General features: G+C 50.8%; 1 long non-coding RNA gene across 1 annotated transcript in view; it reads left to right on the top strand.

Moving 5' to 3' along the window:
- Positions 1-4,035: 4,035 nt before the first annotated feature.
- LOC138512969 (uncharacterized) overlaps positions 4,036-25,640 on the top strand; it is a 146,114-nt gene continuing 124,509 nt past the window's right edge. Inside the window, exon 1 of the long non-coding RNA XR_011281640.1 lies at positions 4,036-4,148. This is a non-coding gene — a long non-coding RNA (uncharacterized lncRNA). The remainder of the gene's footprint in view (positions 4,149-25,640) is intronic.

The raw sequence follows: 25,640 nt of genomic DNA, 5'->3' as shown, positions 1-25,640 counted from the left end.
TACTTTAACTTTTGGCAGAGAGCTGCATGGCGCCTTTTGGCCACTTCAATGTGCTTGGCAGCACGCATAAATGTACAGCACAAAGCCACCCCACATGTCATATCTGACTTCGCAACGACATCAAGTTTCCCCATGTCAGGCATGAGCTCTGGGTTTCCGTTTCACCCTGGGACTTGTAGTCTCACACCTATAACAGCGAAAGGCAAACCACAACTGCCAGAATACAAAGAAAAACACAACTTGAGAAGAAACTCAGGTGTGACATGAGACTACTTGAGACATTTAAATTCAACCATCCTGGTCTCACAGCACTAGCTCTGGATAAAGGGGCGTTTGGGGGAGGCTCTGCTGGCGTCACTGCTCTCCAGTGCTGAGGTAATGCAGAAAAAGTGCGTCAATGGCCCTGGGTATCAGTCTCTGTGTACATCGGCTCCTCAGAGGTTACTGGTAAGCAGGGACGTCAGTTCACCAAAATGCCTGGGGTAGCGGACGTGACATCACATGACCCTTGACCACTGATGACATCACAGGAAGTGATGCATTTGACCCCACCCCAAAGTGACATCACGGGAAGTGATGGAACATGACCTTTCACCCCTCGAAAAAACAGGAAGTGGCATCACATAACATTGTTTCTGAGTACACTACGAACAATATGGTTACAATATCACTGTAAAGTGATATACATTTTATACAAGAATGGATCACCATATGTATCATTAATATCAGTGCGTATAGGCCCATATTACCAAACCACTGTGAATGCAAGCAGAAATCCAAGGCCAAACGATAATGATGTGTTATTATATAGCACTTACGCTTAAGTGTTTCATGTAGAGCAAATGTACATACACTATCTCCCAACCTGTGTTGGTACTCATTTATCAACCTCAGCAGGATGAAAGGCTGAATTGACCTTGCTGGGAGTCGAACCTGCAGATAACACACACATTGCAGCAGCCAGTGCTCAACCCACTGAGCTATCTTACCGGATATAGCTATAAGAAAACCAGCCACTCCAGAAACAAAGAGCCACATGCTGCTGGCCAAAGCCCATGAGCCTCACCGGAAAAAAAAGGTCTTTTTCTGTTTTCTGTTTTTTTTTTAGGGGTAGCAAAGAAGACCACATTGGTAGCAAGGGAGACCTCATGGGTCCCCTGAATGACGTCCATGCTGGTAAATTATAGGGTGAAATTTAATGAGGCAGAACTACAGTAACTAGGAAATGAAAAGGCAGTGCCACGACCGGGAAGGAAAAGAGGCGTGTTAAAATGTATACGTAGCAAGCTAATTGAAATACTTGAAAGGATTATATACAAAATAGGACAGAGTTTGATAAAGTGAGATAACCGAAATACCACATGAAACAGTCAGGTACAGAGCGGCATAGTGAGTGCAAGAGAGATTTCTGCTGCCTGTAAGGATGATCGAAGAAGGCGCAGGTCGACAGCGACAATGGACTAGCAGGGGTCTCTTCAACTAGATCAGATTTCTGCAGCCATTGTCTCTACAGATGCTTTGGACAACAACTCCCATCAGTGGGGCTGATAGGTCAGCTCAGGGGGAACGCACTGGCCTTGGAAGCAAGACCACGCGGAGCAACACATGTTCAATTCTTGGGTCCGTGCTTAGAAACCGCTGGGTATTAAGTGCATTATAAACAACCAATTACAATTAGCCCTATCTAGCATAATCTGTGGTGAGGTATCATTAGAAGGCTAATCTCTGGTGAGGTATCATGGGAATTGTAGTCCAAAATATCTGTAGAGCTGCAGGTTGCAGACCCGTAAACCCGACTATCACGTGCTTCCGCATTATACAACCCTTTAAAAGGTGGGTTAAAAGAACACGGGTTTACCCCACTTTGCGATAGTCTGGAGGCGCAATGAGGGATCTGGTGCGCAGTACCCTTAAGCAATGAAAGTTGGAAGCTGGACCTCTTGATACAGCATTCCTTTGATGGGAGAATTGACATCACATAAACGCCTTCAACTGCCAGGCAATTTCCCAAGTGAAGATACATATTCAATATAAATCCTGTTTTATCCTGAACAAACAGTATTGAAAAAACACCTTTCTCCCTACTAAGCTCCTTTTGTATACATGTGTGCTGGTCCGTGTCAACAAGTCTAACAGGACTTATGTAACTATTGTGTCCCCGTCACATTGGTATTCGCATTGGGATCTGAAAGCAGCATTGACCTGCGTTGCGAAGTCTGGAAATCATTACAATCCCATTAACTCTCTACGATATATTTGAAAACTGAGGCCCGGCAAAGATTTTTCATGTAATGGCGGATTCCGGGAAAGCCAGATAATCGCTTTCTGGGTATTCCGCAGACGCTTTGCGGCTCTAATTTCATGACTGATGCACTTCTATTGTGCGCGGTATGAGGACGACATTCTACTGACCCCTGTATCGTGATAGACAAACGACATTATATTAACTACAAACACGCATGATACATCTACTGGGAGTGGAGCAGACGTGTTTGCTTTCTTTGAACTTTTCAACTACTTCTGCCATAAAGGCTGAGATTTCTTTTCTTATGTTATGATTTGTAAAGACGGAAACGAATACCTGGAATGGCCACTTGGCACTAGAATAAGGGAAGCAGGCGTAGTTGATGCAATTAGCAAAATGGCCGAGATTCTTGTGGGAATAAGTCAGGTTTTACCAGACTATGAATAAAGGGTGGGCCTCGCTTCAAGAAGCAGCAAAGTGCTGTACCCAGAACAAGGGGTTAAGCTACATTTCCTGGGTCGAGGAGCAGAGGGACAATCCAGAGACTTCACGCTAGGGAATCAGGGAGATTGCTCTGGTCTCCAAGACTCAGAACGCAACGCTCAACCATCATGGAGTTCAGCTGTCAGAAAATTATTTGTTTCTTTCGTCCAGCATGCGCAGCACCTGCCTGATTGGACAATGTGGAGTTACTATTCATGGTCGACTTGAATTAACCAAAATAAACCAGGGATTTCAGAACCTTGTCAGGCATCTCTGCTGTGCGATTCAGCAGTGAAGCATTGGAGCCATGGAACGTTCCAACCTGTCCCTGCCTTCAGCTCATAGGTAGCCGATGCAACGTCTGGATGCCAGACTTATACCAGAAGCATGATGTCCCCCAAGACATATAGCATGATTAAACTTTTAGCTGAAGCATGATGTTCCCAGGGACCTGCGTAGACGATGTCCCACAACATCCTGTTTACACTTATACGAGAAGCATGCGATGTCATTCAGAGTCCTGCTTATACTTACACCAGGAGCATACTGTCCCACAGGGTCCTGTTTAGACTTATACCAGAAGCATGACGTAACTCTGCATTGAATGCTGGTTGAATAAAGTGTGCTTGATTGTGCCAATGGAAAAAATGACGAAATATGCTTTATTTCCTAATTGTTGTTATTGCATTTAAGGAAAAAATAAATAAAATAATAAAATGCATGTCTGTATGCTAATGTAGAAACTAGGATGTGTGTCACGTGCAATTCCAGGGTTCTGTGGGATTTATTTTTGGTGTCTTGTGCATTTGTGGTGAATGGAACCCATTTCTATTTCGTACATGCACTGCCCTGTCCTCAATTTTGTGTCACTTTTGGGGCTCTGCTGTTTGGTAAGTGACTACACGGAGGGTGTTGTTTTCTCCCATCGGCAGGGGGAGCAGGTGTGTTCTTCAGGTGTTTTCACCTCATTTGTTATTGGAACTCCCCTGCCGCGGCCCAGGAGTTGGAGAGTCGAGGGTAAAGAAAGCGTAGGCTTTGACCGAAAGGAGAGGGGAGGGAGATTTGTGAGGGAGCTGGTACCGTGACCCGTGTGATGGTGTCCGGACAGTTTAGTTTGGGCCTGTTCTGTCGGTTTATTTGGCTTCCCACTTCAGGGAGGCGGCCCTGGAAACTGGGAGGTAGTGCAGAAGTGGCGTTTTCATGTACCCATGAAGGGTTCCGGTCCGCACTGATTAATCCATCCCGGGCTGACGTTCTCTCTCTCGCTGAGGGAAGGAACGGAGAGGAAGCATTAGCATTGCACGGACGTGAAGACAGGAGACATTATTTCCGCTGTGTTTACAAGAGCGCAACAGGGTCTTCAGTCCAGAGTTTTCTGCTCTCGCAGTCAGTGTCTTCCCCGTGTTGAAGTAACTGAAAGGTAGGAGGGGGGAGGTCTGAGTGGGAGGCAAACCGCATACAAGAGCAGTCTCATTTCATCCTAAACCTGCCGCTAGTTGTACGGCGCGTGTTTAGCGCCCATAAAGAAACCGGATCATGACGTCCATTTAAGGCTGGGTTTGAACAAACATATATAAGTATTACGCAAGGCTAGCATCTCTAGGGTTGCAACTCCTTGACGGGCTGAGCCTATTTTATTTATGAAAGGAGGAGTGTTGTTTTTCCCGCGGCACTGCCGAGACCCATATCTTCATAGTAAATTGTTAATTCTTGTTGCGCAACACTGTTGCTGATCGGAAGTCTTGTCCCATTACCGCTCTCCTTTTTTTCCTGTCACCAGTGTTTCCTGGGCAGGCCATGCACAGGAACCGAGCACCCTTTAAGATTTTTACGGTTTACTTCTATTGCACGAGAAAAAATAAAAATAAAGGGAGGCTAACAGGCCGATTCATGCAATTCCCCTCAAAAGTGTCACACGCAGCTGGCGCACAGCGTGCCCGTGCGAATGTCTGCGCCAGCCGCGTGCGATAAAACCAATTCCCGCGCACAGCGTATTCATGGATTCTCGCCTCCAAAAGCAGACGTGGCGCAGAGTGGCGCAGCGACCCTGCAGCAGCGCCAGTTACGCCCCCAAGAACGCCGTCGCGCAAGGAAAAGCCATCAAGATCGCAAAACCAACGCAAAGGGCTGCGCCAACACTGTACCAGTTTACCGGACTGGCAAAAGCGGGGAACGCGTATTACGGGTGTCGGGAACACGTGTGTGCGAGAAGATTCACACGCGATCGGGCCAGGGGGAGCGTGTGCGTGTATTTCAGGGGTGCGCGAGAAGTCCTACACGCGAATGGCCTGGGTGCGTGTATTCCAGGGGTGCGCGAGAAGTTCTACACGTGAATGGCCTGGGTGCGTGTATTTCAGGGGTGCGCGGGAAGTTCCACACGCGATTGCCCTGGGCGCGTGTGTTTCAGGGGTGCGCGGGAAGTTTCACACGCGATTGGGCTGCGTGCGTGTATTTCAGGGGTGCGCGGGAAGTTTCACACGCGATTGGGCTGCGTGCGTGTATTTCAGGGGTGCGTGGGAAGTTCCACACGCGATTGGCCTGGGCGCATGTATTTCAGGGGCTCGCGGGTGGTTTCACACGCGATCGGGCCTGGGGGAGCGTGTGCGTGTAATTCAGGGGTGCGCAAGAAGTTCCACACGCGATTGGCCTGGGCGCGTGTATTTCAGGGGCTCGCGGGTGGCTTCACACGCGATCGGGCCTGGGGGAGCGTGTGCGTGTAATTCAGGGGTGCGCGAGAAGTTCCACACGCGATTGGGCTGCGTGCGTGTAATTCAGGGGTGCAGGAGAAGTTCCACACGCGATTGGCCTGGGCGCGTGTATTTCAGGGGCTCGCGGGTGGTTTCACACGCGATCGGGCCTGGGGGAGCGTGTGCGTGTAATTCAGGGGTGCGCGAGAAGTTCCACACGCGATTGGCCTGGGCGCGTGTATTTCAGGGGCTCGCGGGTGGTTTCACACGCGAATGGCCTGGGTGCGTGTATTTCAGGGGTGCGCGAGAAGTTCCACACGCGATTGGCCTGGGCGCATGTATTTCAGGGGCTCGCGGGTGGTTTCACACGCGATCGGGCCTGGGGGAGCGTGTGCGTGTAATTCAGGGGTGCGCAAGAAGTTCCACACGCGATTGGCCTGGGCGCGTGTATTTCAGGGGCTCGCGGGTGGTTTCACACGCGATCGGGCCTGGGGGAGCGTGTGCGTGTAATTCAGGGGTGCGCGAGAAGTTCCACACGCGATTGGGCTGCGTGCGTGTAATTCAGGGGTGCAGGAGAAGTTCCACACGCGATTGGCCTGGGCGCGTGTATTTCAGGGGCTCGCAGGTGGTTTCACACGCGATCGGGCCTGGGGGAGCGTGTGCGTGTAATTCAGGGGTGCGCGAGAAGTTCCACACGCGATTGGCCTGGGCGCGTGTATTTCAGGGGCTCGCGGGTGGTTTCACACGCGAATGGCCTGGGTGCGTGTATTTCAGGGGTGCGTGAGAAGTTCCACACGCGATTGGCCTGGGCGCGTGTATTTTAGGGGCTCGCGGGTGGTTTCACACGCGATCGGGCCTGGGGGAGCGTGTGCGTGTAATTCAGGGGTGCACAAGAAGTTCCACACGCGATTGGCCTGGGCGCGTGTATTTCAGGGGCTCGCGGGTGGTTTCACACGCGATCGGGCCTGGGGGAGCGTGTGCGTGTAATTCAGGGGTGCGCGAGAAGTTCCACACGCGATTGGCCTGGGCGCGTGTATTTCAGGGGCTCGCGGGTGGTTTCACACGGATCGGGCCTGGGGGAGCGTGTGCTTGTAATTCAGGGGTGCGCGAGAAGTTCCACACGCGATTGGCCTGGGCGCGTGTATTTCAGGGTCTCGCGGGTGGTTTCACACACGATCAGGCCTGGGGGAGCGTGTGCGTGTAATTCAGGGGTGCGCGAGAAGTTCCACACGCGATTGGCCTGGGCGCGTGTATTTCAGGGGTGCGCGGGAAGTTCCACACGCGAATGGCCTGGGTGGTTGTATTTCAGGGGTGCGCGAGAAGTTCCACACGCGATTGGCCTGGGCGCATGTATTTCAGGGGTGCGCGGGAAGTTCCACACGCGAATGGCCTGGGTGCGTGTATTTCAGGGGTGCGCGAGAAGTTCCACACGCGATTGGCCTGGGCGCGTGTATTTCAGGGGCTCGCGGGTGGTTTCACACGCGATCGGGCCTGGGGGAGCGTGTGCGTGTAATTCAGGGGTGCGCAAGAAGTTCCACACGCGATTGGCCTGGGCGCGTGTATTTCAGGGGCTCGCGGGTGGTTTCACACGCGATCGGGCCTGGGGGAGCGTGTGCGTGTAATTCAGGGGTGCGCGAGAAGTTCCACACGCGATTGGCCTGGGCGCGTGTATTTCAGGGGCTCGCGGGTAGTTTCACACGCGATCGGGCCTGGGGGAGCGTGTGCGTGTTTTACAGGGGTGCGTGAGAAGTTCCACACGCGATTGGCCTGGGCGCGTGTATTCCAGGGGCTCGCGGGTGGTTTCACATGCGATCGGGCCTGGGGGAGCGTGTGCGTGTATTTCAGGGGTGCAAGAGAAGTTCCACACGCGATTGGCCTGGGCGCGTGTATTTCAGAGGTGCGCGAGAAGTTCCACACGCGATTGGCCTGGGCGCGTGTATTTCAAGGGCTCGCGGGTGGTTTCACACGCGATCGGGCCTGGGGGAGCGTGTGCGTGTATTACAGGGGTGCGCGAGAAGTTCCACACGCGATTGGCCCAGGCGCGTGTATTTCAGGGGCTCGCGGGTGGTTTCACACGCGATCGGGCCTGGGGGAGCGTGTGCGTGCATTACAGGGTTGCGCGAGAAGTTCCACACGCGATTGGCCTGGGCGCGTTTATTTCAGGGGCTCGCGGGTCGTTTCACACGCGATTGGCCTGGGCGCGTGTATTCCAGGGGCTCGCGGGTGGTTTCACACGCGATCGGGCCTGGGGGAGCGTGTGCGTGTATTTCAGGGGTGCGCGAGAAGTTCCACACGCGATTGGCTGGGGCGCGTGTATTACAGGGGTGCGCGAGAAGTTCCACACGCGATTGGCCTGGGCACGTTATTCCAGGGGCTCGCGGTTGGTTTCACACGCGATCGGGCCTGGGGGAGCGTGTGCGTGTATTTCAGGGGTGCGCGAGAAGTTCCACACGCGATTGGCCTGGGCGTGTGTATTTCAGAGGTGTGTGAGAAGTTCCACACGCGATTGGCCTGGGCGCATGTATTTCAGGGGCTCGCGGGTGGTTTCACACGCGATTGGCCTGGGCGCGTGTTTTTCAGGGGTGCGAGAGAAGTTCCACACGCGATTTGCCTGGGGGAGCGTGTGCGTGTATACCAGGGGTGCGCGGAAAGTTTCACACACGATTTCAGCAGGGTACGTGTATTTCAGGGGTGCCGGGGAGTCCTACATGTGATTTGCCAGTGTGGGTCCTCCCAGGTGTTCCCTGTACACCCTCCCCTGCAGGCAGCCCACACCACAGGGGACTACCCTGCATCCCTGGTCATGTCCCGCAGGCAGCCCACCCAACATGGGCATGCCCCCCAGCAAAGGCACATGTCTCCTTGCACTAATGATCACCAACTCATGTCCCCTTGCACCCCCACCCCCAGAATTGCGGGGCATCTGCCAGTAGGCCCCCACTCATGTCCCACTCATGTCCCCTTGCACCCCCACCCCCCAGCAGTGCAGGCGCACCTGCCAGCAGGCCCCCACCCATGTCCAAATCATGTTCCCCACCACCCCCATCCCCCAGCACTGTGGAGCACCTGCCAGCAGGCCCCTACCCATGTCCAACTCATGTTCCCCACCACCCCCACCTCCCAGCACTGTGGGGCACCTGCCAGCAGGCCCCCACCCATGTCCAATTCATATTCCCCACCACCCCCACCCCCAGCACTGTGGGGCACCAGCCAGCAGGCCCCCACCCATGTCCAACTCATGTTCCCCACCACCCCCACCCCCCAGCACTGTGGGGCACCTGCCAGCAGGCCCCCACCCATGTCCAACTCATGTTCCCCACCACCCCCACCCCCAGCATTGCGGGGCACCTGCCAGCAGGCCTCCACACATGTCCCCCAGCCAACATGTCATCACAATCTAGATCCCTGGCCCTTATGGTCAGCCTCCAAATGCAAAACACCCACTCGAGTATTGCATCCACCCACCTAGAAATGGCAATGACATGATAGAACCCCAATAGCAAGTCTGGAAATGAACACGTGGCCCTCACATACACCCAATGGGTGTCAGTGAATCTCAAAACCCATATCATGATATGCATGATACCAATGAGATGATACTACACATTGAAGTTTGATGAAAAAAATGTATTAAAAACAGCATAAATGGATTTAAAAATAAACAAATGACAATGGGAATCAAAAACCAAAAGCAGCATGTCCGTAAAATAATGAAAAACGACAAATCATAATCCAAAGGAAAGGTGTCCAAAGTCACAGTTCAAGAAAGTAAATCCAAGGTAAAAACAAAACCGAAAACCATTGCTCCATGGGTAAATCCAAAAAAAAATCAAAAAATCCAACAGTCAACTATATACAGATAAACAAACCAGGGTCCATGATCCCAACTGAAGAAATGAAACCTACATAAAAATCCTACATAATAAAATAAAACTATATACAAAATGTGGCCCATTGTCCAAAAGGTCAAAAATAAATAAAAAAGCAAAGGAAACCTACACTAACTACATAACTATTTACAAGGGCAGCGGGCTAGTCCGACGGCTCACTGGTTGTTGTCATGGGCCAGGGCATCATCGAACTCCTGTTCAATGGCTTGGAGGCGGGCATGTTCCCTGGCCCCGAGGTCCCGCAGGGATAATGCAGTGTCCAGCTCAAACTCCCTGCGAAGACCCTCGAGGCACTCAGCCCGCCTCAGCGCCCTCTGCATGGAGTTCTCCGTCCTGACCATTGTGAGCCGTTCCTCCTCTGCCCGCTGCCGCTCTGCACCTATCTGGTGGCCCAACTGCTCCCACACGGAAGCCACTCCCATTCCAGGGTTCTCCTGCCCTTCGGCTGATGCCTGCACCCCTGATGTTGATGGCCCCGAGCCATGATGCCTCCCACGTCGAGCCTGCCGCTGCCTCCGACGCAACTGCCTGTGCCAGCACGACGGCATCCAGGCTGATGGAAACCACCGACGCCGTCGTGCACGTGCCCTGCCCAATGATGCCGTCACATCCTCCATCTACTGGGGTCCAGTTGCTGGTGTGTCCACCCCTGCTGGACCTCCGACTCCCGACTGTGGCAGGGATGGGATCCCCACCAAGGTGGCTGCATTGGTCGGGGCAGGTCCACAGGGGGCCCTGGTGGCATCTGGGCCGGAAGACGGCAAGGAGAACGACTGGCGTATAGTCTCCACAGAGGAGGAGAGGGTCGCCAGATTGGCCGACACATGCAGGTAACCCCCGAACATGGACGATCCCAATTGGGCCATGTCGGCACGGTGCTCTTCGTGATGACGTGCGTACTCCTCCTGGGAAGCACGCACGGCATCACGAATCACAGCCGTGCGCATCGCGACCCCAATCAGGACCTTCTCCATACGGCCAGGGGTCCCCTCGTCCGCAGGTGGAGGGGAGTCAGATGACATGGACATCCCCTATACCTGCGGACGGGCCTGGGACGGGGCATCCCTGCTGGTGCATGGTGGTGCACCCACAGGGTCAGGGACAGCGACATGCACAGGCCCCTCCACGGTGACCTGTGCTGCCTCCTGCCCCTGCACTGCACCACTTGCACCAGAAGGGTAGCCCCCACCAGGCCCCATGTGCGCCTCAGTGGCGGCCTCCTCCTCCTCTGTGGAAACCACCAACCTGGATGGCTCCTCACCGTCTACCGCCGTAGCAGGCCCCTGTGGGGGCTCACCCACCCCTTCCGCTGCAGCCGTGGGGGCATCCCCGCCGCCTTGCTCCACAGCGCCATCTCCGCCCTCTTCTTCACTAGCCGCTGCGTAGAGGGAGACATAGAACACAAGCATCAGGGTACTGTACAATGGTCCCCTAGACAGGAAGCAATAGCAGATGAGTGCCACTGTCAAAGTACACTTCCATCATGTCACTCCACAACACATGTGTCAGTCCAGGCAATACACACACAGTGACAGTCATGGTGCATGCCATGGACATTTCCATACATGTCCAATGGACTCTCGAAACATACAATGTAATGGTACTCACATGCATCATGGGTCATGCCTATCACATGCACACACTTCACCTCAGTCACATCCATCTGGCCCCGTACACCCCAATCACAGTGCATACAAGGATGACTAGGCTGCATCAGTGAATCTGTAAATTGTCACAGACATGTGTCATGCATCCATGGCATTCACAAGTCACAGACACGCAGGTCAGGCACACAGACATGGATACCATATATGTACCTGGCATCAGCACCCATCCCTCACCCCCACCCATGTCCAGGAACAGAGACTGCCATGCTCTCATGTGTGCAATCTGCATAGGGCTCCCCATGTCGCATTTAAACACATGCAACAACCATGCGGTTCACACATTACTGGTCGCACATGCATTACCATGATGTCCCTGCACACATACATGCGTACATGGCCTATGTCACACATGCAGGTAAGTATCAGACAACCAGCACACTGCAACATGCCCTGTCTCACACAGCAATGCTTGGCCACTTACCGCTCAACTCCAGACGGGTCTCCCTCTCAAGGACCTGGGCGTGGAGCGCTGGGTGTACGCGTCCCAGGACCCTCATCTGGATGGAACTCATGCAGCCCCGGCCCCCCTCCACGAGGCGCCAGGCCTTTATGAGGGTCCTGGACCTCAAGTCCTCCCAGCGCTTCTTGACCTTCTGGATGGTGCGGGTTGCCACCCCCTCCGCGTTGATGGCAACCACACAGTCGGCCCAGATCCTCTCCCGTCCTTCCTTGTTGGCGCCTGACGATCCAAAGAGGGCATCATACTGCCCCAGGACTTGCTCCACCAGGACACCAACTTCGGTGGCAGTGAAGCTGGTGCCCCTCTGCCCCTCTGGCCGGGGGTTGCCACTGGTGCCAGATGTTGATGTGCCCGACATGGCAACCCCAGGGGCAGGAGTGGGTGGGCAACTGGGTCCTGGGGATGGGCTGTGGAGCGATGTTATCCGAGTCGGGAGTCTTCTGTTCCAGCAGGGGTGGACACAGCAACTGGACCCCTGCAGATGGCTGATGTGCAGGCACCAAATGGCAGGGCACGGTGGCAGCAGGCAGGCAGGCAGGCAGCAGCAAATGGCATGTGGGAGGCTGCTCGGGGCAATGGGGGGCAGTGATTCGGCCTTCTGGGCAGGAGCGTGGTCTTCCGTGTGTTTTCGCGTGGCCAGCTTGATACGGAGTGATTTGGCACGTGAAAATCCTGCACGTCAGCGTGAAATTCAAGGAAAGGGCCTTAGCGCGTAAGCGCGTCAGCACGCGTACGCGATTTCATTGGACCAAAGGCCCTTAAAGCGTAAGCGCGTCTGTGGCGTTTCGCACACGGGCGTTGCCCTGGCAGGGCTTGGAGATCCCGCGTGCCTTTACACTGCTCTGTACGTGCTTTTTGTGCGGTGCGTGTGTTTTCCATCCGTTGGGGTTCACACGCTATTACTTCACAGCGGGTGTTGGCTACGCGTTCTTCTACACGCAAGGCAGACGGTGAGTGGTACCCCGCTCCCCCCCCCAGGCCCGATCGCGTGAAAAACTTCACGCGAACCCCTGGAATACACGCGCCCAGGCCAATCGCGTGTGAGAAGCTTCTCGCGCACCCCTGTAATACCCGCACGCAGCCCAATCGCGTGTGGAACTTCACGCGCACCCCTGAAATACATGCACACGCTCCCCCAGGCCCGATCGCGTGTGTAAACACCCGCGAGCCCCTGAAATACACGCGCCCAGGCCAATCGCGTGTGAGAAGCTTCTCGCGCACCCCTGAAATACACGCGACCAGGCCAATCGCGTGTGGAACTTCACGCGCACCCCTGAAATACACGCGCACGCTCCCCCAGGAGGATTGCATGTAAAACTTCGAGCGCACACCTGAAATACACGCACACGCTCCCCCAGGCCCGATCGCGTGTGTAAACACCCGTGAGCCCCTGAAATACACGTACCCCGCTCCCCCAGGCAAGATCGCGTGTAAAAACACCCGCGAGCCCCTGGAATACACGTACCCCACTCCCCCAGGCCCGATTGCGTGTGAAAACACCCGCGAGCCCCTGAAATACATGCGCCCAGGCCAATCGCGTGTGGAACTTCACGCGCACCCCTGAAATACACGCACACGCTCCCCCAGGCCCGATCGCGTGTGGGACTTCTCGCGCACCCCTGAAATACACGCACACGCTCCCCCAGCCCGATGGCGTGTGGAACTTCTCGCGCACCTCTGATATACACGCACACAGGACAATCGCGTGTGAAAACACCCGCAAGCCCCTGAAATACACGCACCCAGGCCAATTGCGTGTGGGACTTCTCGCGCACCCCTGAAATACACGCACACGCTCCCCCAGGCCCGATCGCGTGTGGTACTTCTCGCGCATGTAGAACTTTGGCGCACATTTTTTTCCTGCGCAGGGACGCTACCGCCTGCTTTCGTGTGGCGGACATGTATGGGCCTGTGCGCGTCTTTGGCCACGCGCTGTTTTTCCCTATTCGATTCCATGAATACATGTTGTAGGCGAGCGTGTGGGCGTTCTGCGCACTTGCCTCCTGTACTTCCCCCGTGACGCCCACATTTTCACGAGTTGTTCCCCATTCTGCGTGTAACGCCCCGTGTTACGCCTACTTTTGTTTTGTGCACCGCGCTATGTGCGAATTCGCTGTGGCCTTATCGCACGGCGTTCGATGACCTGTGCGCCAGCGTGCGCTGTGCACTTTTTCAGCGCACATCCCACATTTTGCGCGTGCACGGACTTCCATGAATAGATGTGCGATGTTTTCTGTGCGATAATCGCACTTGCACTGCGATTTTCGCTATTTCACTGCGAAACGCACGTTTTCGCACGTGTGCGCCGTTTTTTCGGCGCACGTTGATTCCATGAATCGGCCTGTAAGTTTCTCACAGCACGCATAACCCTTTCCTGGGAGCAGCTGTGTAAATGGGATCACTGGTATCAGGGCTTGTGAAACTCTTGGTAAGTCAAAGAACAAAATAATAAAACAGGCTACTAGCAGCATATGTTGACAATTTCCCAGGATTGACTCCCCCGTTTCATTTTTTTACTCCCTGTTTTTCATGATTTTAGACCCCAGACAGAAATCACAGGAGTGGTGGGGGCGGGGTCTCCTCGAGCGACGGGTTGAGCTTCATGGTCTGAAGTGTTCAGAGGAAAGGGGCTACATAAACTGAACACTTCCTTTTATATTCTTTTGGCGCTTTACCCTAGGCAGCTAGTAGAGTTTGGCGCTTACGGTACATTGGTCGATTGCAAGTACTTTATTAGTCATTCAAGTCCAGTAGGAACTTGTGTACTCTTTGGCTTCTTTGGTATAGATCCCTGGGTTTCAGCCAACCTTGTTTCATTGGGCTGTTTATACGTTGTGCAAGTTGTCCATGGTCTTATGGCAATTTTGTCTTGTGTGTAACTGTGCGTCCAAGTGGTAGACTGCAGCTACCAGGGTCTCCTCGGGATATTGCCATAGTGATTTTTAAATTTCTCTTCTGTTATAAACATTGGGGATGGTTGAAGCTACCTGTTTCTCCGTCCAACATGCATCAAAATTCTTATGTTGTATTGACAGTATTCTAAGGAGCTGACATAGTACTTTGTGAGGGGTTAACCTTTGTGTACAGCTGTTGGGGCTCAGGCAGGGTGTCCGAGAGTTGTAAATAAGGAACCTGTTTAGTCCTGTAATTTTCTAGTCTGCAGGTGCTGCTGAACTCCACTGACCATTTAAAGTGTTTGGTCAACTGCAGAAATCCCAACACTCCAGAGAGAAAGGGGAAGTGGATTAAAATAAAACGCTGTCTTCAAACTGGATGTCTGAGAATCTGCAGATGGCAAGAAAACAAAAATGGTTACTTTAGTTCTTTTACTCTGGCACACTCTTCCCAATTCACAATCAGTACCTGTTCAACCTCATCGAAGAGCTGGGAGGTATCTTCAATGAAATCCCAATAGAAGTGATGAAGTTGATGCCTCAAAAACACTAGGACAAAATACAAAACACAAAACTCAGAATTTACTTTTTCGCCTATAATTGTCAAAGATGTTCTCAATTAAGTTTTCATTATTCAGTTCCTTATTGGGATTTTCTTTTCTTTTATCAAATTTGAATGAGTCAAATAGCTCTCTATAAGACTTTTCAGTACAAAAGAAGATTGATCTTGAAGCTTTTCGGATGAACTCTGTACATAAGAATGATTAAACTTCTTTTATGGTCTCTGCATTATGGAGTTAAGATTTTTACAGTGCCCTGGAATTCTATTGCCCTTCAGAGACAATCAAGTTATTTGCACGCATGTGCGAGTTAAAAAATAAAGACATTGGTCAAAGACATTGGTCACTAGACTCTTGCGCGTCAAAACCTTTCTCCGGTGCAGTGCACACAGGGGCCTCAGACTTTCCTTAACTTGTTTCATGTTCACAATGAAACACTACACCAGAGTTCATGAGCACTTCAGATAAACACTACTTTCCACTATCCCAGCACACGCAAGCGGATTTGACCATTGTTTGAACACACTGCATATCTTTCAAAAGACTAGCCTAGAATTCATGCGCACATCGCTTAAACATTGGTTTTCTATAAATACTGCACACTCAAACTGCTCAGACTTTCCTTTGGGAAAAACACTTTTCTTTCAGAGCAGAGTTCAGGCGCAGAAGGATTCTGAACTGCAGCCTAGAGAGGAAGGACAATGAAAGGTAGTTGGAAATACCAGTTCATCGCCTAGGTCTTCATAATAGACCGAACAGCTGCTGCTTTGTCCATCCTATCCAATCAGCAGCTGGATACATCACCGCCAATGTGGCTTGGGGAACCGTCACTCTGCAGATAACATTGTTAAGGGCCCATCCCAAAAAGAGGAGACATCTTTACAAAACTTCATTAAACAGACCCCTAACCCTCATAAATCTTAACCATTTCTCCAAATAAGCCAGACCTGACCGTAGCTACCAACCATAAGATATACTTTCATTTATGTAATGTATTAATATATGATGGACTATGATCTGAGGACCAATGGTTGCTTGTTTTCTGCTGTGCCTCCTTTCCATGTCACTCCCACCATTTGTTTATCGAAATTTGTTTCACTATAGGTTGGGTAATGTGATCAAGCAACGGGATGATTGTGAAATGTGTTGTTGTGATGCCACCATAACTTTGGCCATGCACTCCGATCGTAGATTTTATGCAATAATAATAAAGATATGTTTTAATCTTTATCCAGACTCTGGAAAATTAGGAGTGGTTATATATATATATATATATATATATATATATATATAGTAGTGACCGTGTAGTTATGGTTGAGTTGCTGTTTCCATCGGAAGAGTACATTTTGAGCGGTTTATAACTTCGCTCCCCCTGGACAAATCCTCACCAAACTTTGCAAGACAAGTATATGGGCCACTCTGAATTATTCAGCAAAGTTTGGTGATGTTTGGTCCAGGGGAGGGAAAGTTATAGGGGGGATCCCAAAACATATTTTTTTCCCATAGAGTGAATGGGTGAAAAACTTTGCGCACGCCTACAGGTCAAACCGCTGGACGGATTTTCACCAAATTTGCAGCAGGAGGAAGAACTTGGTCCCCGAAAGCGTACTTTTGTAAATTTGGTGCCAATCCATCCAGTAGTTTTCTTGAAAATGACCAAAAAGTATGTCTAAAAAAATTATTAATATCTATGTCCGCTCCGCGGTCACATTTCCCTGTTCGCTCCGTGGACAAGATACCGATTGGCTAAGGGGCTCGCGTCATGACCGCGGACACGCGACATGTCCTCCGATTGGCTGGAGTGAGATTTGATGTGTGTCAGATTGTTTGGATGCGCCCGACATCTTGGATCCGCCGACAGCGCGGTGCCGACCAGAGGCGAAATGCTGTTTTGGGGAGTGTTTTGGTGTATGACAGTGCTTGGGCAGGTTCACAGAGTAGGAGATGGGTGAAATACTGTATTTCTTTAGGCGGCAGGTGCTAATGATGTCTTTCGCCATGCTCGCGCTGTCCGGGATGTTTGTAATTACTGAAAATGAGGGGTCTCATAAGGATAGTACTTCCGTCCGTGCTGTGTGCAGGCAAGTTGAAAGTGTTCTACGGACACGCATGGTGTTAGCGAATGTTAAAATTGACTACATGCCACAGTTAAAATTTTTGTTTCTATGTGTGTGGTACTGAATTATAAGCCGCCATGGGTGTGATATGCTGCGGTGGTTGTGGCCAGGGCCTAAAGTCTTGGGTGCATGACCGTAGGCCGTAGGCCATACTCCCAAGACTCTAGGCCCTGGCCACAACCACCCAGCACATCACCGCAATAGATACACCTGTAGTATTGAATATCAATCAGGTGGAGGGGGGGAGGGCCTAGAGTGTTGGGTGCATGGCCGAATGCACCCAGACCAAATTTATACGTAGTGACGTTATAAGCCACAATGAGTGTGATATGCTGTGGTTGTTGTGGCCATAAGCACTGGAGTTATAAGACACCATGGGCCTCATTACGAACTCAGCAGTAGCCAGGACGCTATTGGCGGCATGGCTGCCGCCGAAATCGCATCCGGGTCCGGGTCCTCAGTATGAGGAATTACTGGGCCATTCCGAGTTCGGAAGGCACGGTAATTCCTCCCTCCAAGGACCCGCATCCGGTCCTTCCTTATTCCCATTTCAGCCCCCATAGGGCTGAATGTGAATGGGAGAGGGAGCAAACAACGGGCCATAACGAGTTGGCTCGTTGTTTCCTCCCTCTTCCCCTCATGGGACCCGGTAAGCACGCCTGGTTTGACCAGGCGTTGCTTCCTGGGTCCCGCGAGGGGACCTCGTAATGAGGCGGTACGGGGTAAACCGCGCCGGCACCTTTTACAGCGCCGTTTACCCCCTACCGCCAGGGTCGTAATGAGGTCCCATGTGTTTTATACAGTGCACGCCCATAGATTTGCTTATCTATGGCCACACACCTAAGACTCTAGGCCCTGGCCACAACCACTGCAGCATATCACAGCAATAGATACACCCTTAGGATCGAACATCGATCAGGTGGTTGTGGGGAGGGCTAAGAGTCCTGGGTGTAAATTGAGTATATGCTGCATATATGCTAAAATGTTTCATTCTATGGGTGTGGTAATTACTTTTTAGGCACCATAGGTGTGATATGATGCAGTGGTTGTGGCCGGGGCCTAGAGTCTTGGGTGCATGGCAACAGGCCGTAGGCCGTAGGCCATACACCCAAGACTCTAGGCCCTGGCGACAACCACTGCAGCATATCACACTCATACATCACACCCATAGAATCGAATATCTATGAGGTGGTTGTGGCCATGGCGTAGAGTCTTGGGTGCTAATTGAGTATATGACACAGTTAAAATGTTTGAATGTATGGGTGTGACAATGAGTTATAAGCCACACTGGTTGTGATATGCTGCAGTGGTTGTGGCCAGTGCCTAGAGTCTTGGGTGCATGGCCGTAGGCCATAGGCCATATACCCAAGACTCTAGGCTCTGGCCACAACCACCGCAGCATATCACACCCATACATACAAACATAGAATTGAATATCTATCAGGTGGTTTCATATACTGCGGTGGTTGTGTCGAGGACCTACAGTCTTGGGTGCATGGTCGAAGGACATGCACACAAGACCAACATTCTAGGTACTAAAGTTATAAGCAGTGGTCGAAGTGTACAAAAAGAAGTAGTGGAGCTATGTTCTCTGCTAGTCTGCCCTGCTCCCCACAAACCCTATCCCTGCGCCCCCTTCCACACAGAATCCAAACACCCAAACAAACACACCTGTTGTTTATGGGAATGTGCAGTGCAGTGCACTGAAGTGCAAGCTTCAACTTCCTCCTACACTTTTATTTTAAAACTAAACCAATCCGGAACGGTTTCTTTTTAAAATAAAAGTATAGGAGCTGTAAAAGGTAATTTTAAAAAGTAGAGGAGCACCGCTCCCGACCACTCCCGTCCACTTTGACCTCTGGTTATAAGTGTCAGACGTGCTCTTGCCCTCGTAGTGTAGCCGAGGAATTCTTCTCGCCAATCTACCAAACTAGTTGATACAATGAACAACCAGAACAATTGATTGGCGGAAAGATGGAATGCCAACGGTGAACCCAGAACAACAAGGAATAGGATACTGGAACGAGATGTCTTCCCAAAGTGTACAGGCAAGGCCCCCAAACAACTGCAAGAAGAGCAACAATCAGAATAGTGCAATTTGCGGCAGTAATTCAAAACCAAGAGTGAAACCAAACACTAACCTGTGCAGTATAAAGAGTTCTTGAAATCACCAGATAGTAGAAGAAGTTGAGACTGTATCTTCGTGGCGGAAACAATGTTCAAAGTGTAAACCAGATGGTTAAAACAGGAAAAAAGGGAGAGAATTCCAGCAGAGGTCCAAAGTGCACACAACCTAACCTGACGGCACGCGGACGCCTAAAGGTACACCAAGGCAGTCTCTAGTCTGTGTACCGGAGGTGTAAATGTTCCCAAAGCAATCCAAAGCAAGAAAGAGTTCCAAGGTCCAAATACGGGGAGTAGGGCAGAAAGTAGTCGGAGGTAGACGAGGTCAGAAGAAGGATGAACTCAGAACAGTCCTAAGACAGAACAGCAAGATTCACAACAGGTGCAGGAATCAGCCGAGCTGGATGAGTTCTGTGTGGGCTCCCCTGTAGTGCAGGAAACAGCCGAGCCAGAAGAGTACTCTGTGGGCTCTGCTGTATCACTGGCAAAAAGGAAAAAAATAAATAATCCTTAGGCAGTTCAGGGTGGAACCGCAAAGCGGGAAGCAAAAGTTCAAGGAGCACTGCTAGGCAATCCGATGGCGGTCCGAGGTCGGAAAACAATGCAGGCAGCAAAAGTACAAGGGGCAAAGCAAGACAATCCGATGGCCGTCCGAGGTCGGAAATAAATGCAGGCAGCAAAAGTACAAGGGGGCAATGCAAGGCAATCCGAAGGTGGTCCGGGTCAAAATACTAGGAAACAAAGCTGGGGTAACAGGGACAGAAACCTGGATATGAGGGATAACAAAAGCCACTAGAAAACAAGATTCAGAAGCGCTGGCACAACGTAAAGGCAGGGCTTAAATAGGGAATCACATGATGAATACAAAAACGCCCTTCAGCGTGCACGGTGAAACCAGGAAGCAGTGAGAGGATGCCAATGTCTCCATGCCAACCTCCAAGCTCCCAGCAGACGAGATCTTAAAGGAGCAGTAGCCACAGTTCCTTGGCATGTACGAGATCCATAAACCCCACGTCTAGTGGAAGCCTGATAATTATGGCATACTACCACAGACGAATGTTGCCAATACCTGACAGTTTCCTTCCCCAAAGAGGCCCCTACCTTCTGAGATTTCCAAAAACGGGACAACAACACCGGGGCATGCAGGTTCTCCGTCGGTTCCCAGGTGCGATCCTCCGGACCATAACCCTTCCAGTCAACATAGTAGTGTCTTTTACCGTTCCGAACCTTGGTATCCAAGATCGCTGAGACATTGTACTCCACAGCACCCCGTACCCTGACAGGTGGATGATGAGTGGGAGTCGAGTAGCAGGATGGCACGGCTTAATCAAAGACACGTGAAACACTGGATGAAGTTTCCATGATTGCGGGAGTACCAAACGCACCACTGCCGGGTTAATTACTTGTGATATAGCATATGGACTGACAAAATGAGGGAGCAACTTCCTCTGACCTGGCAAGTGTAAATTACGTCTTGATAACCACACTTTCATGCCCGGGTGATAAACAGGAGCAGGGGAACGATGCCGGTCTGCCTAACACTTGGCCCTGTTCTGAGCATCCACCAGCTGTCGTTTAATTTGGACATGGGTGTCGGAGATGTCCCTAACACAAGCAAGAGCAGCAGGATTATGCGTCGGCAAATTAGGGACAAGAGGCAAGGAACGTGGATGTTGGCCATAAAGGGCAAAGAAAGGAGAAGCCTGTGTTGCAGTGTGAAGCGAATTGTTATAGGCAAATTCAGCCAATGACAGCCAGGAAGCCAATCGTCCTGGCGCTGAAAAGTGAGACATCTTATGTACTGTTCCATAGTGGCATTCAGGCGTTCAGTCTACCCGTCCGTCTGAGGATGGTATGCACTAGAAAACCGAACCTCAATACCCAATGCAGCTGCCAAGGCTCTCCAAAAGCGTGAGGTAAATTGAGGACCACGGTCAGAGATGATAAGAGAAGGGAGACCAAACATCCTGAATATGTTCCACAAGAAGAGATCTGCCAGTTTAGGAGCTGTAGGGATCTCCTGACAAGGTACAAATACTGCCATCTTGGTGAAGTAGTCAATGACCACCCAAATGGTGTTGAAGCCTTCCACCTCAGGTAGTTCCACAACAAAGTCCATGGAAATGAATGACCAAGGGCAATCTGGAAGAGGCATTGGCTGTAAAAGACCAACCGGTTTGCTATGTGATGTTTTGCACTGAGCACAAACTGAACAAGTATTTATGTAATCAGTGATGTCCTGAAGTAAAGACAGCAACCAACACCATCTTTTCAGTAGATCAACAGTCTTCCTAATACCGGGATGCGCAACCACGGACGAAGCATGACACCATTGTATAGCAGTACGTCGCGTCTCTGGATTTGGCAGGAATATTTTACCCTATTTATAGGGCAATTAATTCACTATTTCCAGTCTGTAGTTGGCCACTTCAGGCGATCGGTTCAAAGCCATTCCTGGATCATGGATTTAAGTGACGGACGCAAGGAGCAACCACACACCACCTGAGTGGGTAACAAGGGTGCACCAGTGATATGAGAGGATTCAGCGGGTCAATGTAGACAAGAGAGAGCATCTGCTTTGGAATTCTGTGAACCAGGACGATAGGAAATAGTAAAATCAAACTTCAAAAAGAACTCATGCCAATGTGCATGCCGCGCAGGGGTGCATTTTACTGATTGGAGAGCCAAGAGATTTCTATGATCAGTGAATACCTGGACGGGCACTCGGGAACCCAAAAAATAATGTCTCCAAACCAAAAAGGCGTCCTGGATAGCCAGCAATTCGCGCTCTGTGATGGTATAATTCCTTTCATTAGGTGTCAGCTTCCATGAATGAAAGGCTACTGGGTGTAAACCAGTATCATCCGGGCAATGTTGAGACAGGATAGCACCCAAAGCGACATCCAATGCATCTGCCTCTACTATGAATGGTTGGGTTGGATCCAGATGCTGGAGCACTGGTGCTGAGGTGAAAGCAGATTTCAGGCAATGAAAAGCCTGTTGTTCTTCCTGATTCCAATGAAAGGACTTTTTCAAACTAGTCAGAGCCGTAAGGGAACAAACAATGCCTGAGAAGTCTTGAATAAATCGTCTATAGAAATGTGTGAATCCTAAAAAGGATTGTAACACCTTCAGATTGTTGGGAACCGGCCAATCCAGAATGGCAGAGACCTTAGATCTGCTCATTTGAACCCCTTTGTTGGTGATGTTATAACCAATTGAATTCAACCTCTTGTACATGAAAAATGCACTTTTCCAGCTTAGCATAAAGATGATTGTCACGCAGACGTTGTAAGACTCTGCTAACATGAACAACATGGGTTTCATAGGTGGGGGAGTAAATCAGGATGTCATCCAGGTAAACAGTCAAATACTGAACCAGCATGTCATTGAATACTTCATTGATGAAGTACTGCAAAGTGGATGGGGCATTACTTAGACCAAACAGCATTACAGTGCATTCATATAGACCGTACTTGGTTTTAAAGGCGGTCTTCCATTCATCCCCATCACGTATGTGTACCAGGTTATATGCCCCACGTAAGTCCAACTTAGTAAACATCTTGGCCGAGCCGAGCTGATAGAGCAGGACCGATATGAGAGGAATCGGATATTGGTTCCTGACTGTAACGGCATTCAAGGCCCGATAATCAATGCAAGGGCGAAGGTCCCCTCCTTCTTCGGGACAAAAAACAGGGCGGAGGCTGCGGGAGAAGGTGAAGTCCGAATGAAGCCTGATTTTAAGGACTTGTCAATATATTCTTTAAGGATGACATCCTCTTTGGGTGTTAACAAATAGATCCGGCCTGACGGTATCTTGGCCCCCGGAACCAATTCTATAGGGCAATCATAAGGCCTGTGAGGAGGAAGGATTTCTGCCCCACCTGCGTCAAAGACATCCTGATACTCCGGAGGCAATTGCGTGTTAACCACATCCCCGATAGTGGAGGCAGAGTCCATGAGTGCATAGCTTGGGCTAGAGGTTTTATGACCTGATGTCAAACAGAACTGGTCGCAATGTTCCAAAAGGAAACTCACCTCCCCAGAGTGCCAGTCCACCACCGGGTTGTGTAGTTTCAACCATGGAACCCCAAGGATAACCTTAAACTGCGGGGCAGCAATAAGATCAAAAGCGATGTCTTCTGTGTGCCCGCACTCCATCCTCATGACCAATATGGTAGTACATTTAGTCACAGGACCAGAAACAAGGGATGAGCCATCGACCGCATTCACGACCTCTGGGAAATCTTTAGGAATGATGCGTATACCCAAATCTCGAGCGTAAGCACTGTCAAAATAGTTACCCGTGGCACCTGAATCCAAAACAACTGGAACCACCCGCTTACCGAGGGAGGTGGAAGTAAGGGTAACAGGTAGACAGTAAGGAGTAGACATGAGGGGGTCACTGCAAGAACCACCTGGCAACTGTACCCCATCTATTGCCGGACTTTCGCATTTCCCTGTTTCTTAACAGGTTTCTTTGGGCATGAACGCAATAAATAATCTGATGATCCACAATAAAAACAAAGACCATTCTTTTTTCTGTGTTCCTTTGTTTTTGCTGCCAAAGGCCCACGCAAGGCTCCAATTTCATCGGTTCTGATGGTCCAGTTATGGGTATGGAAGCGGTAGTCGTAAGTGGAGGAGGTGGTCTCCGTTCCCCCCTTCTCTCTGCTTGTCTATAATCAATCTGTAACACTAGATCAAGCAACTCAGGGAAAGCGGTAGGCATTACAGGTACCGTGGACAGCATGTCTTTAAGGGAATCAGACAACCCCTTATAAAATAGGGATGCCTTCTTCTCCTCTGGCCAATTAGGTTTGGCAACCAATTGATTAAACTTGGCCAAGTATGCCAATAGGGGTGAAGTCCCCTGCTGTAAACCCAACAATTGCAAGTCGGTGGCTTGCGTGGCATACCGCGTATCAAAAACCTGACTCATAGCATCAATCAAAGCATCACAATTCTACAAGAGGTGACTGCCCTCTTCTAGTAGTGGATTGGCCCAATCCGCCGCCGTACCACCCAAGTGTGACAACAAAAAGGGCGCCTTTGTGGTTGAATCCGGAAACGAGGCTGGCCTACATAGAAAGTGTAACCTGCACTGGTTTAGGAAGGTTCAGTAAGCCTTAGGGTCGCCTGAAAACTGCTCTGGCGTAGCTAGGGGAAACTGAGAGGTCATGTACACTGGCCCGGTGTCAGGACAGGCAGGAGGTAGTCCAGAACCAGATGGCAGTGCGGGAGAGGGCGCCCCCGCACTGGTAGACTGGATTCCTGTCTGTAGCTCATCAATGCATCTTGGCAGCGTGAGCATTAGCCATTTCACTGCGTAATTCAGCCACCACTTGCATGATGACTGCCAAAGACTCGTTGGCATCCATGTTTTAAAAAGGCTTCTGAATATGTCAGACACGCTCTTGCCCTCGTAGTGTAGCCGAGGAATTCTTCTCGCCAATCTACCAAACTAGTTGATACAATGAACAACCAGAACAATTGATTGGTGGAAAGATGGAATGCCAACGGTGAACCCAGAACAACAAGGAACAGGATACTGGAACAAGATGTCTTCCCAAAGTGTACAGGCAAGGCCCCAAACAACTGCAAGAAGAACAACAATCAGAATAGTGCAATTTGTGGGAGTAATTCAAAACCAAGAGTGAAACCAAACACTAACCTGTGCAGTATAAAGAGTTCTTGAAATCAGCAGATAGTAGAAGTTGAGCCTGTATCCACCAATGTTCAAAGTGTAAAGCAGATGGTTAAAACAGGAAAAAAAGGGAGAGAATTCCAGTAGATGTCTAAAGTACACACAACCTAACCCGACGGCACGCGGACGCCTAAAGGTACACCAAGGCAGTCTCTAGTCCGTGTACCGGAGGTGTAAAAGTTCCCAAAGCAATCCAAAGCAAGAAAGAGTTCCAAGGTCCAAATGCGGGGAGTAGGGCAGAAAGTAGGTGGAGGTAGACGAGGTCAGAAGAACGATGAATTCAGATCAGTCCTAAAACAGAACAGCAAGATTCACAACGGGTGCAGGAATCAGCCGAGCTGGATGAGTTCTGTGTGGGCTCTGCTGTAGTGCAGGAAACAGCCAAGCCAGAAGAGTAGGGTGTGGGCTCTGCTGTATCACTGGCAATGAGGAAAAAAATAAACAATCCTTAGGCAGTTCAGGGTCGAACCGCAAAGCGGGAAGCAAAAGTACAAGGAGCACAGCTAGGCAATCCTATGGCGGTCCGAGGTCGGAAAACAATGCAGGCAGCAAAAGTACAAGGGGGCAATGCGAGGCAATCCGATGGCGGTCCGGGTCAAAATACGAGGAAACAAAGCAGGGGTAACAGGGACAGAAACCTGGATACGAGGGGTAGCAAAAGCCACTAGAATACAAGATTCAGAAGCGCTGGCACAACGTAGAGGCAGGGCTTAAATAGGGAATCACATGATGAATACAAAAACGCCCCTCAGCGTGCGCGGCGAAACCAGGAAGCAGTGAGAGGATGCCAACGTCTCCATGCCAAC

The sequence above is a fragment of the Ambystoma mexicanum genome, chromosome 12 (genome assembly GCF_040938575.1).
Source record: "Ambystoma mexicanum isolate Mex_15411 chromosome 12, UKY_AmexF1_1, whole genome shotgun sequence".
NCBI classification, from domain to species: domain Eukaryota; kingdom Metazoa; phylum Chordata; class Amphibia; order Caudata; family Ambystomatidae; genus Ambystoma; species Ambystoma mexicanum.
The sequence above is the reverse complement of the archived record's forward strand: the minus strand, read 5'-3'. Positions and strand labels throughout refer to the sequence as shown.